We start from the raw sequence: 14,562 nt of genomic DNA, 5'->3' as shown, positions 1-14,562 counted from the left end.
CAGTATTTACTTGAGGCATAAGTAATGTGGTGGCCGCCTCGCCATACCTCTCTCAGTCGTTTCGCGTGCTTGTCCTCTTGATATAGGCCGATTGGAGAGCGTCAGCTCTCGCGTCAGCTGAGCAAAGTCGAGACAAGTCGAGACTCAAGGGGAATCGACGCACACACTATAGGGTGGCATGAAAGCGAGTAAGAGGGGGAAAGAAACATTAATTTAAAGACGCGTGGCAAAAGTACTCATACGCAAAAGTAAAAGCCGGCTGCGGTGGCCGGGAATCGAACCCGGATCAACTGCTTGGAAGGCAACTATGCTGACCATTACACCACCACCGCACGGTTTCGTCCGCGCACGCCGCGCTGTGTCTGCTTCCCGCCTGTCGGCGGCGGCTCAAGGTGGTCGTAGCTGTAGGCGCATTACGGGGTAGGCGAGCGCATCCAGACAGCGTCTCTACGCACATTTCGCGTCCTTTGGCAAGAGTCGTCGCGTGCGTGCGCCGCAAGAGTACTTAGGCGATCGCGTTCGGGCGTCATTTTTAAGCAGTGCAGTGCAGTTCAGGATTCAGCGTGTGTAGCATTCTCTCGAGAGGATGCGACGGCGCTGGACGGCAGTCCACTTTCCCCTCAGACGTCTGCCGCGGAAAGCACCAGGAAGCTGTGAACTAGCTGAGCATCGGTGGTTAAGTGGTAGAATGCTCGCCTGCCACGCGGGCGGCCCGGGTTCGATTCCGGCCGATGCATCATTTTGTTTTTTCTCCGATAGTGGTGCTGCGTGTCTTTCGCACTCGAACTGCGTGAGCCATGAGAATGAACCGCGGGATTTCCGTGTGGGAATAACCAAACATGCAGCGCGCACGACTGCTCGTTTGGACTGTTGTGCGCTATTGTACATACTGGCGTCGGCCTAGCATCGCAAGTTGCCTGTCGCGCCGGGAATGCACGTGTAGCAACAGAAAAAAATGAGCCAGGAAGTGCAGACTCTCTACACTGGTATTTGGTACTTACCGAGATTCCAGAAGGCCTGGCGATCACCTGCCTCGGTAGCGCAGTAGGCAGCGCGTAAGTCTCATAATCTTAAGGTCGTGAGTTCGATCCTCACCCGGGGCATTTAATTTACTTTCGTCCACAGCTAAATCGACGGCTCTGGGGTTTGCGAAGGAGCAAAACACTTTGTACTTTGTTATCCTCAAGGCTTCAACGACTCAGCGTGATAATGTTTACTTCCCGTTATTACTACTTGCAGTTCTTATGTGAAATTTTCAAGGAAAAAAGTACTAGTAATAATACTGAATTTCGTACGATATAACGTGTAAAGTCACACAATGTATGACCTGCTGTACGATGACAGGCAGCAGGTATTTACTTGCGAAATAAGTAAATAAATATTACTACTTACAGCTTTGCTTTTCCTCCTACCGCTGTAACAACGAGGCATAAAGCAATGAATTGTGACTTTTGCCATGCGCGCCTCGCCATGGGCGCGCGAAAAGATGCTCGCAAACAGGGAAAGTGCGACACGGAAAGCGAGTGGACCGGGTATAAACCCCGAGTAAAACTTGCGCGTCCGGTGTGGTCTAGTGGCTAGGATACCTGGCTTTCACCCAGGAGGCCCGGGTTCGATTCCCGGTACCGGAACGGAATTTTTCGGCAAAAGTCACGACAAGTTTTGACCCTGCGAAAGGCTGTTTCACGTCCTCCTCGCATTATAGCTACTGGTTCATAAACGTCAGCTGAAAACAGTCGAGAGAAACGGGCACGCAATGAAATTACTACGAGCAGCGGAATAAAGGAAGAAGAGACGCTGGTCCACTGTTGGACTGCTACCATAGAAATGTTACATGGCAATACGCAGAGCAATTCCCGAGGCCCGTTAGCTCAGTCGGTTAGAGCGTCGTGCTAATAACGCGAAGGTCGTGGGTTCGATCCCCCCACGGGCCACTACGATTTCACTCTTTCAAAAAGGCAACGCCGATTTCGGCGGGGAAGTATGGTAACAAAGAAGTCGTCACATTGTGTGGGAGCTGATAGGGGACCAGAACGCGACTTGTCGGGACGCGCTAAAACACTTCACTGGTCACAGCACGGTGAACACAAAGTTTCTCGTCCGATCACCGCTACTGCGCGAAGCTGGGCGTTGTCAGTGCTTGGGCGGGTGACCGCCTGCGAACACAGGGCACTGCCGACGGTTTCGATTCGTATTACTCTTTCCTCTTCGGTTTCGGAGCTGCAGCGCTATTCGGTCAAGGGCACTGGCGCCACGTTTTGCCTCTCGGTATGCCAAGTCGCGCCGTGCGGCCACAGTGAAATGAAGGAGCGTGTTGTAAAATTTTCAACAAAGAAAAAAAAAAAAAAAAAAAGAAATGTACTAGTAATAAAACTGAATTTGTCTGACAGAACATGTAACATCAGACAATACATGATAACAGGCAGCAGGTATTTACTTGAGGCATAAGTAATGTGGTGGCCGCCTCGCCATACCTCTCTCAGTCGTTTCGCGTGCTTGTCCTCTTGATATAGGCCGATTGGAGAGCGTCAGCTCTCGCGTCAGCTGAGCAAAGTCGAGACAAGTCGAGACTCAAGGGGAATCGACGCACACACTATAGGGTGGCATGAAAGCGAGTAAGAGGGGGAAAGAAACATTAATTTAAAGACGCGTGGCAAAAGTACTCATACGCAAAAGTAAAAGCCGGCTGCGGTGGCCGGGAATCGAACCCGGATCAACTGCTTGGAAGGCAACTATGCTGACCATTACACCACCACCGCACGGTTTCCGTCCGCGCACGCCGCGCTGTGTCTGCTTCCCGCCTGTCGGCGGCGGCTCAAGGTGGTCGTAGCTGTAGGCGCATTACGGGGTAGGCGAGCGCATCCAGACAGCGTCTCTACGCACATTTCGCGTCCTTTGGCAAGAGTCGTCGCGTGCGTGCGCCGCAAGAGTACTTAGGCGATCGCGTTCGGGCGTCATTTTTAAGCAGTGCAGTGCAGTTCAGGATTCAGCGTGTGTAGCATTCTCTCGAGAGGATGCGACGGCGCTGGACGGCAGTCCCACTTTCCCCTCAGACGTCTGCCGCGGAAAGCACCAGGAAGCTGTGAACTAGCTGAGCATCGGTGGTTAAGTGGTAGAATGCTCGCCTGCCACGCGGGCGGCCCGGGTTCGATTCCCGGCCGATGCATCATTTTGTTTTTTCTCCGATAGTGGTGCTGCGTGTCTTTCGCACTCGAACTGCGTGAGCCATGAGAATGAACCGCGGGATTTCCGTGTGGGAATAACCAAACATGCAGCGCGCACGACTGCTCGTTTGGACTGTTGTGCGCTATTGTACATACTGGCGTCGGCCTAGCATCGCAAGTTGCCTGTCGCGCCGGGAATGCACGTGTAGCAACAGAAAAAAATGAGCCAGGAAGTGCAGACTCTCTACCACTGGTATTTGGTACTTACCGAGATTCCAGAAGGCCTGGCGATCACCTGCCTCGGTAGCGCAGTAGGCAGCGCGTAAGTCTCATAATCTTAAGGTCGTGAGTTCGATCCTCACCCGGGGCATTTAATTTACTTTCGTCCACAGCTAAATCGACGGCTCTGGGGTTTGCGAAGGAGCAAAACACTTTGTACTTTGTTATCCTCAAGGCTTCAACGACTCAGCGTGATAATGTTTACTTCCCGTTATTACTACTTGCAGTTCTTATGTGAAATTTTCAAGGAAAAAAGTACTAGTAATAATACTGAATTTCGTACGATATAACGTGTAAAGTCACTCAATGTATGACCTGCTGTACGATGACAGGCAGCAGGTATTTACTTGCGAAATAAGTAAATAAATATTACTACTTACAGCTTTGCTTTTCCTCCTACCGCTGTAACAACGAGGCATAAAGCAATGAATTGTGACTTTTGCCATGCGCGCCTCGCCATGGGCGCGCGAAAAGATGCTCGCAAACAGGGAAAGTGCGACACGGAAAGCGAGTGGACCGGGTGTAAACCCCGAGTAAAACTTGCGCGTCCGGTGTGGTCTAGTGGCTAGGATACCTGGCTTTCACCCAGGAGGCCCGGGTTCGATTCCCGGTACCGGAACGGAATTTTTCGGCAAAAGTCACGACAAGTTTTGACCCTGCGAAAGGCTGTTTCACGTCCTCCTCGCATTATAGCTACTGGTTCATAAACGTCAGCTGAAAACAGTCGAGAGAAACGGGCACGCAATGAAATTACTACGAGCAGCGGAATAAAGGAAGAAGAGACGCTGGTCCACTGTTGGACTGCTACCATAGAAATGTTACATGGCAATACGCAGAGCAATTCCCGAGGCCCGTTAGCTCAGTCGGTTAGAGCGTCGTGCTAATAACGCGAAGGTCGTGGGTTCGATCCCCCCACGGGCCACTACGATTTCACTCTTTCAAAAAGGCAACGCCGATTTCGGCGGGGAAGTATGGTAACAAAGAAGTCGTCACATTGTGTGGGAGCTGATAGGGGACCAGAACGCGACTTGTCGGGACGCGCTAAAACACTTCACTGGTCACAGCACGGTGAACACAAAGTTTCTCGTCCGATCACCGCTACTGCGCGAAGCTGGGCGTTGTCAGTGCTTGGGCGGGTGACCGCCTGCGAACACAGGGCACTGCCGACGGTTTCGATTCGTATTACTCTTTCCTCTTCGGTTTCGGAGCTGCAGCGCTATTCGGTCAAGGGCACTGGCGCCACGTTTTGCCTCTCGGTATGCCAAGTCGCGCCGTGCGGCCACAGTGAAATGAAGGAGCGTGTTGTAAAATTTTCAACAAAGAAAAAAAAAAAAAAAAAAAGAAATGTACTAGTAATAAAACTGAATTTGTCTGACAGAACATGTAACATCAGACAATACATGATAACAGGCAGCAGGTATTTACTTGAGGCATAAGTAATGTGGTGGCCGCCTCGCCATACCTCTCTCAGTCGTTTCGCGTGCTTGTCCTCTTGATATAGGCCGATTGGAGAGCGTCAGCTCTCGCGTCAGCTGAGCAAAGTCGAGACAAGTCGAGACTCAAGGGGAATCGACGCACACACTATAGGGTGGCATGAAAGCGAGTAAGAGGGGGAAAGAAACATTAATTTAAAGACGCGTGGCAAAAGTACTCATACGCAAAAGTAAAAGCCGGCTGCGGTGGCCGGGAATCGAACCCGGATCAACTGCTTGGAAGGCAACTATGCTGACCATTACACCACCACCGCACGGTTTCCGTCCGCGCACGCCGCGCTGTGTCTGCTTCCCGCCTGTCGGCGGCGGCTCAAGGTGGTCGTAGCTGTAGGCGCATTACGGGGTAGGCGAGCGCATCCAGACAGCGTCTCTACGCACATTTCGCGTCCTTTGGCAAGAGTCGTCGCGTGCGTGCGCCGCAAGAGTACTTAGGCGATCGCGTTCGGGCGTCATTTTTAAGCAGTGCAGTGCAGTTCAGGATTCAGCGTGTGTAGCATTCTCTCGAGAGGATGCGACGGCGCTGGACGGCAGTCCCACTTTCCCCTCAGACGTCTGCCGCGGAAAGCACCAGGAAGCTGTGAACTAGCTGAGCATCGGTGGTTAAGTGGTAGAATGCTCGCCTGCCACGCGGGCGGCCCGGGTTCGATTCCCGGCCGATGCATCATTTTGTTTTTTCTCCGATAGTGGTGCTGCGTGTCTTTCGCACTCGAACTGCGTGAGCCATGAGAATGAACCGCGGGATTTCCGTGTGGGAATAACCAAACATGCAGCGCGCACGACTGCTCGTTTGGACTGTTGTGCGCTATTGTACATACTGGCGTCGGCCTAGCATCGCAAGTTGCCTGTCGCGCCGGGAATGCACGTGTAGCAACAGAAAAAAATGAGCCAGGAAGTGCAGACTCTCTACCACTGGTATTTGGTACTTACCGAGATTCCAGAAGGCCTGGCGATCACCTGCCTCGGTAGCGCAGTAGGCAGCGCGTAAGTCTCATAATCTTAAGGTCGTGAGTTCGATCCTCACCCGGGGCATTTAATTTACTTTCGTCCACAGCTAAATCGACGGCTCTGGGGTTTGCGAAGGAGCAAAACACTTTGTACTTTGTTATCCTCAAGGCTTCAACGACTCAGCGTGATAATGTTTACTTCCCGTTATTACTACTTGCAGTTCTTATGTGAAATTTTCAAGGAAAAAAGTACTAGTAATAATACTGAATTTCGTACGATATAACGTGTAAAGTCACTCAATGTATGACCTGCTGTACGATGACAGGCAGCAGGTATTTACTTGCGAAATAAGTAAATAAATATTACTACTTACAGCTTTGCTTTTCCTCCTACCGCTGTAACAACGAGGCATAAAGCAATGAATTGTGACTTTTGCCATGCGCGCCTCGCCATGGGCGCGCGAAAAGATGCTCGCAAACAGGGAAAGTGCGACACGGAAAGCGAGTGGACCGGGTGTAAACCCCGAGTAAAACTTGCGCGTCCGGTGTGGTCTAGTGGCTAGGATACCTGGCTTTCACCCAGGAGGCCCGGGTTCGATTCCCGGTACCGGAACGGAATTTTTCGGCAAAAGTCACGACAAGTTTTGACCCTGCGAAAGGCTGTTTCACGTCCTCCTCGCATTATAGCTACTGGTTCATAAACGTCAGCTGAAAACAGTCGAGAGAAACGGGCACGCAATGAAATTACTACGAGCAGCGGAATAAAGGAAGAAGAGACGCTGGTCCACTGTTGGACTGCTACCATAGAAATGTTACATGGCAATACGCAGAGCAATTCCCGAGGCCCGTTAGCTCAGTCGGTTAGAGCGTCGTGCTAATAACGCGAAGGTCGTGGGTTCGATCCCCCCACGGGCCACTACGATTTCACTCTTTCAAAAAGGCAACGCCGATTTCGGCGGGGAAGTATGGTAACAAAGAAGTCGTCACATTGTGTGGGAGCTGATAGGGGACCAGAACGCGACTTGTCGGGACGCGCTAAAACACTTCACTGGTCACAGCACGGTGAACACAAAGTTTCTCGTCCGATCACCGCTACTGCGCGAAGCTGGGCGTTGTCAGTGCTTGGGCGGGTGACCGCCTGCGAACACAGGGCACTGCCGACGGTTTCGATTCGTATTACTCTTTCCTCTTCGGTTTCGGAGCTGCAGCGCTATTCGGTCAAGGGCACTGGCGCCACGTTTTGCCTCTCGGTATGCCAAGTCGCGCCGTGCGGCCACAGTGAAATGAAGGAGCGTGTTGTAAAATTTTCAACAAAGAAAAAAAAAAAAAAAAAAGAAATGTACTAGTAATAAAACTGAATTTGTCTGACAGAACATGTAACATCAGACAATACATGATAACAGGCAGCAGGTATTTACTTGAGGCATAAGTAATGTGGTGGCCGCCTCGCCATACCTCTCTCAGTCGTTTCGCGTGCTTGTCCTCTTGATATAGGCCGATTGGAGAGCGTCAGCTCTCGCGTCAGCTGAGCAAAGTCGAGACAAGTCGAGACTCAAGGGGAATCGACGCACACACTATAGGGTGGCATGAAAGCGAGTAAGAGGGGGAAAGAAACATTAATTTAAAGACGCGTGGCAAAAGTACTCATACGCAAAAGTAAAAGCCGGCTGCGGTGGCCGGGAATCGAACCCGGATCAACTGCTTGGAAGGCAACTATGCTGACCATTACACCACCACCGCACGGTTTCCGTCCGCGCACGCCGCGCTGTGTCTGCTTCCCGCCTGTCGGCGGCGGCTCAAGGTGGTCGTAGCTGTAGGCGCATTACGGGGTAGGCGAGCGCATCCAGACAGCGTCTCTACGCACATTTCGCGTCCTTTGGCAAGAGTCGTCGCGTGCGTGCGCCGCAAGAGTACTTAGGCGATCGCGTTCGGGCGTCATTTTTAAGCAGTGCAGTGCAGTTCAGGATTCAGCGTGTGTAGCATTCTCTCGAGAGGATGCGACGGCGCTGGACGGCAGTCCCACTTTCCCCTCAGACGTCTGCCGCGGAAAGCACCAGGAAGCTGTGAACTAGCTGAGCATCGGTGGTTCAGTGGTAGAATGCTCGCCTGCCACGCGGGCGGCCCGGGTTCGATTCCCGGCCGATGCATCATTTTGTTTTTTCTCCGATAGTGGTGCTGCGTGTCTTTCGCACTCGAACTGCGTGAGCCATGAGAATGAACCGCGGGATTTCCGTGTGGGAATAACCAAACATGCAGCGCGCACGACTGCTCGTTTGGACTGTTGTGCGCTATTGTACATACTGGCGTCGGCCTAGCATCGCAAGTTGCCTGTCGCGCCGGGAATGCACGTGTAGCAACAGAAAAAAATGAGCCAGGAAGTGCAGACTCTCTACCACTGGTATTTGGTACTTACCGAGATTCCAGAAGGCCTGGCGATCACCTGCCTCGGTAGCGCAGTAGGCAGCGCGTAAGTCTCATAATCTTAAGGTCGTGAGTTCGATCCTCACCCGGGGCATTTAATTTACTTTCGTCCACAGCTAAATCGACGGCTCTGGGGTTTGCGAAGGAGCAAAACACTTTGTACTTTGTTATCCTCAAGGCTTCAACGACTCAGCGTGATAATGTTTACTTCCCGTTATTACTACTTGCAGTTCTTATGTGAAATTTTCAAGGAAAAAAGTACTAGTAATAATACTGAATTTCGTACGATATAACGTGTAAAGTCACACAATGTATGACCTGCTGTACGATGACAGGCAGCAGGTATTTACTTGCGAAATAAGTAAATAAATATTACTACTTACAGCTTTGCTTTTCCTCCTACCGCTGTAACAACGAGGCATAAAGCAATGAATTGTGACTTTTGCCATGCGCGCCTCGCCATGGGCGCGCGAAAAGATGCTCGCAAACAGGGAAAGTGCGACACGGAAAGCGAGTGGACCGGGTATAAACCCCGAGTAAAACTTGCGCGTCCGGTGTGGTCTAGTGGCTAGGATACCTGGCTTTCACCCAGGAGGCCCGGGTTCGATTCCCGGTACCGGAACGGAATTTTTCGGCAAAAGTCACGACAAGTTTTGACCCTGCGAAAGGCTGTTTCACGTCCTCCTCGCATTATAGCTACTGGTTCATAAACGTCAGCTGAAAACAGTCGAGAGAAACGGGCACGCAATGAAATTACTACGAGCAGCGGAATAAAGGAAGAAGAGACGCTGGTCCACTGTTGGACTGCTACCATAGAAATGTTACATGGCAATACGCAGAGCAATTCCCGAGGCCCGTTAGCTCAGTCGGTTAGAGCGTCGTGCTAATAACGCGAAGGTCGTGGGTTCGATCCCCCCACGGGCCACTACGATTTCACTCTTTCAAAAAGGCAACGCCGATTTCGGCGGGGAAGTATGGTAACAAAGAAGTCGTCACATTGTGTGGGAGCTGATAGGGGACCAGAACGCGACTTGTCGGGACGCGCTAAAACACTTCACTGGTCACAGCACGGTGAACACAAAGTTTCTCGTCCGATCACCGCTACTGCGCGAAGCTGGGCGTTGTCAGTGCTTGGGCGGGTGACCGCCTGCGAACACAGGGCACTGCCGACGGTTTCGATTCGTATTACTCTTTCCTCTTCGGTTTCGGAGCTGCAGCGCTATTCGGTCAAGGGCACTGGCGCCACGTTTTGCCTCTCGGTATGCCAAGTCGCGCCGTGCGGCCACAGTGAAATGAAGGAGCGTGTTGTAAAATTTTCAACAAAGAAAAAAAAAAAAAAAAAAAGAAATGTACTAGTAATAAAACTGAATTTGTCTGACAGAACATGTAACATCAGACAATACATGATAACAGGCAGCAGGTATTTACTTGAGGCATAAGTAATGTGGTGGCCGCCTCGCCATACCTCTCTCAGTCGTTTCGCGTGCTTGTCCTCTTGATATAGGCCGATTGGAGAGCGTCAGCTCTCGCGTCAGCTGAGCAAAGTCGAGACAAGTCGAGACTCAAGGGGAATCGACGCACACACTATAGGGTGGCATGAAAGCGAGTAAGAGGGGGAAAGAAACATTAATTTAAAGACGCGTGGCAAAAGTACTCATACGCAAAAGTAAAAGCCGGCTGCGGTGGCCGGGAATCGAACCCGGATCAACTGCTTGGAAGGCAACTATGCTGACCATTACACCACCACCGCACGGTTTCCGTCCGCGCACGCCGCGCTGTGTCTGCTTCCCGCCTGTCGGCGGCGGCTCAAGGTGGTCGTAGCTGTAGGCGCATTACGGGGTAGGCGAGCGCATCCAGACAGCGTCTCTACGCACATTTCGCGTCCTTTGGCAAGAGTCGTCGCGTGCGTGCGCCGCAAGAGTACTTAGGCGATCGCGTTCGGGCGTCATTTTTAAGCAGTGCAGTGCAGTTCAGGATTCAGCGTGTGTAGCATTCTCTCGAGAGGATGCGACGGCGCTGGACGGCAGTCCCACTTTCCCCTCAGACGTCTGCCGCGGAAAGCACCAGGAAGCTGTGAACTAGCTGAGCATCGGTGGTTCAGTGGTAGAATGCTCGCCTGCCACGCGGGCGGCCCGGGTTCGATTCCCGGCCGATGCATCATTTTGTTTTTTCTCCGATAGTGGTGCTGCGTGTCTTTCGCACTCGAACTGCGTGAGCCATGAGAATGAACCGCGGGATTTCCGTGTGGGAATAACCAAACATGCAGCGCGCACGACTGCTCGTTTGGACTGTTGTGCGCTATTGTACATACTGGCGTCGGCCTAGCATCGCAAGTTGCCTGTCGCGCCGGGAATGCACGTGTAGCAACAGAAAAAAATGAGCCAGGAAGTGCAGACTCTCTACCACTGGTATTTGGTACTTACCGAGATTCCAGAAGGCCTGGCGATCACCTGCCTCGGTAGCGCAGTAGGCAGCGCGTAAGTCTCATAATCTTAAGGTCGTGAGTTCGATCCTCACCCGGGGCATTTAATTTACTTTCGTCCACAGCTAAATCGACGGCTCTGGGGTTTGCGAAGGAGCAAAACACTTTGTACTTTGTTATCCTCAAGGCTTCAACGACTCAGCGTGATAATGTTTACTTCCCGTTATTACTACTTGCAGTTCTTATGTGAAATTTTCAAGGAAAAAAGTACTAGTAATAATACTGAATTTCGTACGATATAACGTGTAAAGTCACACAATGTATGACCTGCTGTACGATGACAGGCAGCAGGTATTTACTTGCGAAATAAGTAAATAAATATTACTACTTACAGCTTTGCTTTTCCTCCTACCGCTGTAACAACGAGGCATAAAGCAATGAATTGTGACTTTTGCCATGCGCGCCTCGCCATGGGCGCGCGAAAAGATGCTCGCAAACAGGGAAAGTGCGACACGGAAAGCGAGTGGACCGGGTATAAACCCCGAGTAAAACTTGCGCGTCCGGTGTGGTCTAGTGGCTAGGATACCTGGCTTTCACCCAGGAGGCCCGGGTTCGATTCCCGGTACCGGAACGGAATTTTTCGGCAAAAGTCACGACAAGTTTTGACCCTGCGAAAGGCTGTTTCACGTCCTCCTCGCATTATAGCTACTGGTTCATAAACGTCAGCTGAAAACAGTCGAGAGAAACGGGCACGCAATGAAATTACTACGAGCAGCGGAATAAAGGAAGAAGAGACGCTGGTCCACTGTTGGACTGCTACCATAGAAATGTTACATGGCAATACGCAGAGCAATTCCCGAGGCCCGTTAGCTCAGTCGGTTAGAGCGTCGTGCTAATAACGCGAAGGTCGTGGGTTCGATCCCCCCACGGGCCACTACGATTTCACTCTTTCAAAAAGGCAACGCCGATTTCGGCGGGGAAGTATGGTAACAAAGAAGTCGTCACATTGTGTGGGAGCTGATAGGGGACCAGAACGCGACTTGTCGGGACGCGCTAAAACACTTCACTGGTCACAGCACGGTGAACACAAAGTTTCTCGTCCGATCACCGCTACTGCGCGAAGCTGGGCGTTGTCAGTGCTTGGGCGGGTGACCGCCTGCGAACACAGGGCACTGCCGACGGTTTCGATTCGTATTACTCTTTCCTCTTCGGTTTCGGAGCTGCAGCGCTATTCGGTCAAGGGCACTGGCGCCACGTTTTGCCTCTCGGTATGCCAAGTCGCGCCGTGCGGCCACAGTGAAATGAAGGAGCGTGTTGTAAAATTTTCAACAAAGAAAAAAAAAAAAAAAAAAGAAATGTACTAGTAATAAAACTGAATTTGTCTGACAGAACATGTAACATCAGACAATACATGATAACAGGCAGCAGGTATTTACTTGAGGCATAAGTAATGTGGTGGCCGCCTCGCCATACCTCTCTCAGTCGTTTCGCGTGCTTGTCCTCTTGATATAGGCCGATTGGAGAGCGTCAGCTCTCGCGTCAGCTGAGCAAAGTCGAGACAAGTCGAGACTCAAGGGGAATCGACGCACACACTATAGGGTGGCATGAAAGCGAGTAAGAGGGGGAAAGAAACATTAATTTAAAGACGCGTGGCAAAAGTACTCATACGCAAAAGTAAAAGCCGGCTGCGGTGGCCGGGAATCGAACCCGGATCAACTGCTTGGAAGGCAACTATGCTGACCATTACACCACCACCGCACGGTTTCCGTCCGCGCACGCCGCGCTGTGTCTGCTTCCCGCCTGTCGGCGGCGGCTCAAGGTGGTCGTAGCTGTAGGCGCATTACGGGGTAGGCGAGCGCATCCAGACAGCGTCTCTACGCACATTTCGCGTCCTTTGGCAAGAGTCGTCGCGTGCGTGCGCCGCAAGAGTACTTAGGCGATCGCGTTCGGGCGTCATTTTTAAGCAGTGCAGTGCAGTTCAGGATTCAGCGTGTGTAGCATTCTCTCGAGAGGATGCGACGGCGCTGGACGGCAGTCCCACTTTCCCCTCAGACGTCTGCCGCGGAAAGCACCAGGAAGCTGTGAACTAGCTGAGCATCGGTGGTTAAGTGGTAGAATGCTCGCCTGCCACGCGGGCGGCCCGGGTTCGATTCCCGGCCGATGCATCATTTTGTTTTTTCTCCGATAGTGGTGCTGCGTGTCTTTCGCACTCGAACTGCGTGAGCCATGAGAATGAACCGCGGGATTTCCGTGTGGGAATAACCAAACATGCAGCGCGCACGACTGCTCGTTTGGACTGTTGTGCGCTATTGTACATACTGGCGTCGGCCTAGCATCGCAAGTTGCCTGTCGCGCCGGGAATGCACGTGTAGCAACAGAAAAAAATGAGCCAGGAAGTGCAGACTCTCTACCACTGGTATTTGGTACTTACCGAGATTCCAGAAGGCCTGGCGATCACCTGCCTCGGTAGCGCAGTAGGCAGCGCGTAAGTCTCATAATCTTAAGGTCGTGAGTTCGATCCTCACCCGGGGCATTTAATTTACTTTCGTCCACAGCTAAATCGACGGCTCTGGGGTTTGCGAAGGAGCAAAACACTTTGTACTTTGTTATCCTCAAGGCTTCAACGACTCAGCGTGATAATGTTTACTTCCCGTTATTACTACTTGCAGTTCTTATGTGAAATTTTCAAGGAAAAAAGTACTAGTAATAATACTGAATTTCGTACGATATAACGTGTAAAGTCACTCAATGTATGACCTGCTGTACGATGACAGGCAGCAGGTATTTACTTGCGAAATAAGTAAATAAATATTACTACTTACAGCTTTGCTTTTCCTCCTACCGCTGTAACAACGAGGCATAAAGCAATGAATTGTGACTTTTGCCATGCGCGCCTCGCCATGGGCGCGCGAAAAGATGCTCGCAAACAGGGAAAGTGCGACACGGAAAGCGAGTGGACCGGGTGTAAACCCCGAGTAAAACTTGCGCGTCCGGTGTGGTCTAGTGGCTAGGATACCTGGCTTTCACCCAGGAGGCCCGGGTTCGATTCCCGGTACCGGAACGGAATTTTTCGGCAAAAGTCACGACAAGTTTTGACCCTGCGAAAGGCTGTTTCACGTCCTCCTCGCATTATAGCTACTGGTTCATAAACGTCAGCTGAAAACAGTCGAGAGAAACGGGCACGCAATGAAATTACTACGAGCAGCGGAATAAAGGAAGAAGAGACGCTGGTCCACTGTTGGACTGCTACCATAGAAATGTTACATGGCAATACGCAGAGCAATTCCCGAGGCCCGTTAGCTCAGTCGGTTAGAGCGTCGTGCTAATAACGCGAAGGTCGTGGGTTCGATCCCCCCACGGGCCACTACGATTTCACTCTTTCAAAAAGGCAACGCCGATTTCGGCGGGGAAGTATGGTAACAAAGAAGTCGTCACATTGTGTGGGAGCTGATAGGGGACCAGAACGCGACTTGTCGGGACGCGCTAAAACACTTCACTGGTCACAGCACGGTGAACACAAAGTTTCTCGTCCGATCACCGCTACTGCGCGAAGCTGGGCGTTGTCAGTGCTTGGGCGGGTGACCGCCTGCGAACACAGGGCACTGCCGACGGTTTCGATTCGTATTACTCTTTCCTCTTCGGTTTCGGAGCTGCAGCGCTATTCGGTCAAGGGCACTGGCGCCACGTTTTGCCTCTCGGTATGCCAAGTCGCGCCGTGCGGCCACAGTGAAATGAAGGAGCGTGTTGTAAAATTTTCAACAAAGAAAAAAAAAAAAAAAAAAAGAAATGTACTAGTAATAAAACTGAATTTGTCTGACAGAACATGTAACATCAGACAA

The 14,562-nt window shown here is 51.5% G+C and overlaps 29 non-coding genes across 29 annotated transcripts; 23 read left to right on the top strand and 6 right to left on the bottom strand.

The window, feature by feature from the left end:
* Positions 1-260: 260 nt before the first annotated feature.
* Trnag-ucc lies at positions 261-332 on the bottom strand. Its single transcript has one exon. It is a non-coding gene; the product is annotated as a tRNA-Gly (tRNA).
* Positions 333-1,030: 698 nt separating this feature from the next.
* On the top strand, positions 1,031-1,103 carry Trnam-cau. Its single transcript has one exon. It is a non-coding gene; the product is annotated as a tRNA-Met (tRNA).
* A 456-nt stretch (positions 1,104-1,559) lies between these two features.
* On the top strand, positions 1,560-1,631 carry Trnae-uuc. Its single transcript has one exon. It is a non-coding gene; the product is annotated as a tRNA-Glu (tRNA).
* Positions 1,632-1,860: 229 nt separating this feature from the next.
* Trnai-aau lies at positions 1,861-1,934 on the top strand. Its single transcript has one exon. It is a non-coding gene; the product is annotated as a tRNA-Ile (tRNA).
* Positions 1,935-2,687: 753 nt separating this feature from the next.
* Positions 2,688-2,759, bottom strand: Trnag-ucc. Its single transcript has one exon. It is a non-coding gene; the product is annotated as a tRNA-Gly (tRNA).
* A 336-nt stretch (positions 2,760-3,095) lies between these two features.
* Positions 3,096-3,166, top strand: Trnag-gcc. Its single transcript has one exon. It is a non-coding gene; the product is annotated as a tRNA-Gly (tRNA).
* Positions 3,167-3,461: 295 nt separating this feature from the next.
* Positions 3,462-3,534, top strand: Trnam-cau. Its single transcript has one exon. It is a non-coding gene; the product is annotated as a tRNA-Met (tRNA).
* A 456-nt stretch (positions 3,535-3,990) lies between these two features.
* Positions 3,991-4,062, top strand: Trnae-uuc. Its single transcript has one exon. It is a non-coding gene; the product is annotated as a tRNA-Glu (tRNA).
* A 229-nt stretch (positions 4,063-4,291) lies between these two features.
* Trnai-aau lies at positions 4,292-4,365 on the top strand. The gene has a single exon. It is a non-coding gene; the product is annotated as a tRNA-Ile (tRNA).
* Positions 4,366-5,118: 753 nt separating this feature from the next.
* Trnag-ucc lies at positions 5,119-5,190 on the bottom strand. The gene has a single exon. It is a non-coding gene; the product is annotated as a tRNA-Gly (tRNA).
* A 336-nt stretch (positions 5,191-5,526) lies between these two features.
* On the top strand, positions 5,527-5,597 carry Trnag-gcc. Its single transcript has one exon. It is a non-coding gene; the product is annotated as a tRNA-Gly (tRNA).
* Positions 5,598-5,892: 295 nt separating this feature from the next.
* On the top strand, positions 5,893-5,965 carry Trnam-cau. Its single transcript has one exon. It is a non-coding gene; the product is annotated as a tRNA-Met (tRNA).
* Positions 5,966-6,421: 456 nt separating this feature from the next.
* Trnae-uuc lies at positions 6,422-6,493 on the top strand. Its single transcript has one exon. It is a non-coding gene; the product is annotated as a tRNA-Glu (tRNA).
* Positions 6,494-6,722: 229 nt separating this feature from the next.
* Trnai-aau lies at positions 6,723-6,796 on the top strand. Its single transcript has one exon. It is a non-coding gene; the product is annotated as a tRNA-Ile (tRNA).
* Positions 6,797-7,548: 752 nt separating this feature from the next.
* Trnag-ucc lies at positions 7,549-7,620 on the bottom strand. Its single transcript has one exon. It is a non-coding gene; the product is annotated as a tRNA-Gly (tRNA).
* A 336-nt stretch (positions 7,621-7,956) lies between these two features.
* Trnag-gcc lies at positions 7,957-8,027 on the top strand. The gene has a single exon. It is a non-coding gene; the product is annotated as a tRNA-Gly (tRNA).
* Positions 8,028-8,322: 295 nt separating this feature from the next.
* Positions 8,323-8,395, top strand: Trnam-cau. The gene has a single exon. It is a non-coding gene; the product is annotated as a tRNA-Met (tRNA).
* A 456-nt stretch (positions 8,396-8,851) lies between these two features.
* On the top strand, positions 8,852-8,923 carry Trnae-uuc. Its single transcript has one exon. It is a non-coding gene; the product is annotated as a tRNA-Glu (tRNA).
* A 229-nt stretch (positions 8,924-9,152) lies between these two features.
* On the top strand, positions 9,153-9,226 carry Trnai-aau. Its single transcript has one exon. It is a non-coding gene; the product is annotated as a tRNA-Ile (tRNA).
* A 753-nt stretch (positions 9,227-9,979) lies between these two features.
* Positions 9,980-10,051, bottom strand: Trnag-ucc. Its single transcript has one exon. It is a non-coding gene; the product is annotated as a tRNA-Gly (tRNA).
* A 336-nt stretch (positions 10,052-10,387) lies between these two features.
* Positions 10,388-10,458, top strand: Trnag-gcc. Its single transcript has one exon. It is a non-coding gene; the product is annotated as a tRNA-Gly (tRNA).
* Positions 10,459-10,753: 295 nt separating this feature from the next.
* Trnam-cau lies at positions 10,754-10,826 on the top strand. The gene has a single exon. It is a non-coding gene; the product is annotated as a tRNA-Met (tRNA).
* Positions 10,827-11,282: 456 nt separating this feature from the next.
* Positions 11,283-11,354, top strand: Trnae-uuc. Its single transcript has one exon. It is a non-coding gene; the product is annotated as a tRNA-Glu (tRNA).
* A 229-nt stretch (positions 11,355-11,583) lies between these two features.
* On the top strand, positions 11,584-11,657 carry Trnai-aau. The gene has a single exon. It is a non-coding gene; the product is annotated as a tRNA-Ile (tRNA).
* A 752-nt stretch (positions 11,658-12,409) lies between these two features.
* On the bottom strand, positions 12,410-12,481 carry Trnag-ucc. The gene has a single exon. It is a non-coding gene; the product is annotated as a tRNA-Gly (tRNA).
* A 336-nt stretch (positions 12,482-12,817) lies between these two features.
* Positions 12,818-12,888, top strand: Trnag-gcc. Its single transcript has one exon. It is a non-coding gene; the product is annotated as a tRNA-Gly (tRNA).
* A 295-nt stretch (positions 12,889-13,183) lies between these two features.
* Trnam-cau lies at positions 13,184-13,256 on the top strand. Its single transcript has one exon. It is a non-coding gene; the product is annotated as a tRNA-Met (tRNA).
* Positions 13,257-13,712: 456 nt separating this feature from the next.
* On the top strand, positions 13,713-13,784 carry Trnae-uuc. The gene has a single exon. It is a non-coding gene; the product is annotated as a tRNA-Glu (tRNA).
* A 229-nt stretch (positions 13,785-14,013) lies between these two features.
* Trnai-aau lies at positions 14,014-14,087 on the top strand. Its single transcript has one exon. It is a non-coding gene; the product is annotated as a tRNA-Ile (tRNA).
* The last annotated feature ends 475 nt before the right edge of the window (positions 14,088-14,562 follow it).

The sequence above is a fragment of the Schistocerca piceifrons genome, unplaced genomic scaffold (genome assembly GCF_021461385.2).
Source record: "Schistocerca piceifrons isolate TAMUIC-IGC-003096 unplaced genomic scaffold, iqSchPice1.1 HiC_scaffold_306, whole genome shotgun sequence".
Classification (NCBI taxonomy): domain Eukaryota; kingdom Metazoa; phylum Arthropoda; class Insecta; order Orthoptera; family Acrididae; genus Schistocerca; species Schistocerca piceifrons.
This window is presented reverse-complemented; position numbering and strand designations above follow the sequence as displayed.